Source organism: Coenobita brevimanus, chromosome 3 (assembly GCF_032717465.1).
Source record: "Coenobita brevimanus isolate Jiangsu-jjx chromosome 3, ASM3271746v2, whole genome shotgun sequence".
In the NCBI taxonomy this organism is placed as follows: Eukaryota; Metazoa; Arthropoda; class Malacostraca; order Decapoda; family Coenobitidae; genus Coenobita; species Coenobita brevimanus.
The window spans coordinates 7,296,027-7,298,774 of NC_136956.1; the positions used below are offsets into that span (position 1 = coordinate 7,296,027).

The 2,748-nt window shown below is 39.1% G+C and overlaps 1 pseudogene; it reads right to left on the reverse strand.

Annotated features, from left to right (window-relative positions):
- Nucleotides 1–2,269: 2,269 nt before the first annotated feature.
- Nucleotides 2,270–2,388, reverse strand: LOC145394565 (5S ribosomal RNA; annotated as a pseudogene).
- Between the last annotated feature and the right edge of the window lie 360 nt (nt 2,389–2,748).

Below are 2,748 nucleotides of genomic sequence, written 5' to 3' on the forward strand. Positions count from 1 at the left end.
TATTCAATTATATTTTTAGTTATGATATTCACAAAGAAACTCACCCACTATGGAAAAGTCAGTTAAAGTTACAGGCTATAGTTAACAAAGTTCTGGGTCTGAGACAATAATCAGTTGATTCACTTTGAGCCTGTTTTGCCATAGATATAATTATTAATGTATTTCTCTGTTCAAAGAACATCAGTAGTTTGACAGTTTTTGGTGAAAGAAGTGATACAATGAACCTATTTGTTATTTTTGACACTTGTCAGAAACATGTATACTTTTTTCAGTAAATCTCATATTACCGTATGTAGTTTTTCAATAAAATTTGAAAATATATTTGTTTTACAGAACTGCCACGATGCAGTGGGTATTTAGTGCATTCAAGCTGCAAAATTAATACTATGAGGTTATGGCACTACTGTGTTGCAGATAAAATCTTTCTTGCTTGAACGCTTTTGACACGAAGAGTCACTTCTAAACTATGCTTCATTTTATGGATTTTGCAATGAGATTTTTATTAGTATCTTACTTTCCTGTGCTCCTGGAATGTTTCAGACTACGAAAATATATGGTACAAAAGTTCATCTCTCAGGGCCGCTTTTTTTTTTTTTTTTTTTTTGGAGGGGCTGGCTCCCTGGCTACGAAATCAGATGGCTTGGTACGCCACTGGACACACACACACACACACACACACACACACACACACACACACACACACACACACACAGCCTGGTTGCCATAGTATAGTATTTCTTTATTTTTTGTGTTTTATTGCAACTATTTTTTTTTTTTTACGGTGTCTCATGTCGCCCTGCTGTGGTGGCGGGTTAGTGGGGGAGGTGGGATAGCTAGAGGGACGTAGAGATAGGAAAAACTCATTCACTCACTCGCTCACTCACTCAATCGCTCACTCATTCACTCACTCGCTCATTCACAAACTCACTCACTCAGTCTCTCCCTGGCTCACCCACTCATTAACTAACTCACTCACTCACTTTTTCACTCACTCATTCGCTTAGTCACTCACTTACTCGCTTACTCATTCACTCACTCACTCATTGACTCACTCATTCACTTGCTCACTCACTCATTCACTGGCTCATTCACTCACTTACTTATTAACTAACAGACTATCTCACCCACTCATTGACTCACGAACTATTAATCCCATTTCTCTCTCGTATCGTAGGGTCCCGGGGCTAGGCCAATGTTAGTTCAGTGTAAGTAACCCTCTCAACCCGATGGCATGGCGTTCATTTTATTCCTGGTAATTGATGGGGATTTGATTTAGGTCAAATATTTTTTAACTAGATGAGAGAGAGAGAAAGAGAGAGAGAGAGAGAGAGAAAGAGAGAGAGAGAGACAAACAGACACAGACAGACAGACAGACAGAGCAGACAGACAGACAGACAGACAGAGATCCATTTTAAATAAAACTGTCAAAGATAACACGAATGAAATAGGGAAATAAGTCACCGGATTACATGGTTAAGTAAGGGTAGTAGACTGGCCTTCGTCCCTTGTAGCTTAGAGATATGATTGCATTAATTGTTTTACTGATCCTCTCTTTTGTCCAGCTTCTCTGTCTCTGTCTCTGTCTGTCTGTCTGTCTGTCTGTCTCTCTCTCTCTCTCTCTCTCTCTCTCTCTCTCTCTCCGGTGGTGTGGCAAGAGAGACAACAGATGTAGCGTAAGAACAAAACTAGACAGGTGTAATGAGACAAGGAAGGGCAGGTGTTATGAGACAGGGAAGGGCAGGTGTAATGAGACAGGGAAGGGCAGGTGTAATGAGACAGGGAAGGGCAAGTGTAATGAGACAGGGAAGGGCAGGTGTAATGACAGGGTAGGGCAGGTGTAATGACAGGGTAGGGCAGGTGTAATGACAGGGTAGGGCAGGTGTAATGACAGGGAAGGGCAGGTGTAATGACAGGGTAGGGCAGGTGTAATGACAGGGTAGGGCAGGTGTAATGACAGGGTAGGGCAGGTGTAATGACAGGGCAGTGGTAGTTTTTTTTTTTTTTTTTTTTTTGCCTATCGACCATTGGGGCCGGAGCCCCTGGTCCTTAAGGCAAAAATATATATATGTATATACATTGATACATATATATAAGAATATATATAGAAATATATATATATATATATATATATATATATATATATATATATTCATTCATTGACAGACGCCATGTATCACAAATGGGGTGGCCAAGGGCGTAGAGTTAATTGTTTTACAGGGAGGGGCACTAATCCTCCACCAACCCCACTTGACACGTAGGGAGAACGTTAAGCCAACAGCATCTGGTGTTCCCAGGCAGTCACCCATCCAGGTACTAACCAGACCCAATGTTGCTTAACTTCGCTGATCGGACGGGAAGCGGTGTACTCAACGTGGTATATATATATATATATATATATATATATATATATATATATATATATATATATATATATATATATATATAATAATTTTTATTTTATTATTTTTTGTAGTTTTATTTTTATTTTTTTTATTTTTTATATTTTTAACCTTATATTACTTATAAACTAAAATGCCTAATCTAAAGACCCTAAAACTAATCACCTGACAGACAAATCGCTGACCTATACTAAATCCTAAGAGACAAATAACTAGACCTACACTATTGATAAAAAAGCCTCGACCAAGAGAACACCATCGACTGCAGATATGAAATGCCTTTCTACATTACATACCTGCACTCATCACCTGGTGACTGTCAGTCGAGGCACAATCTAATATAGGGGAC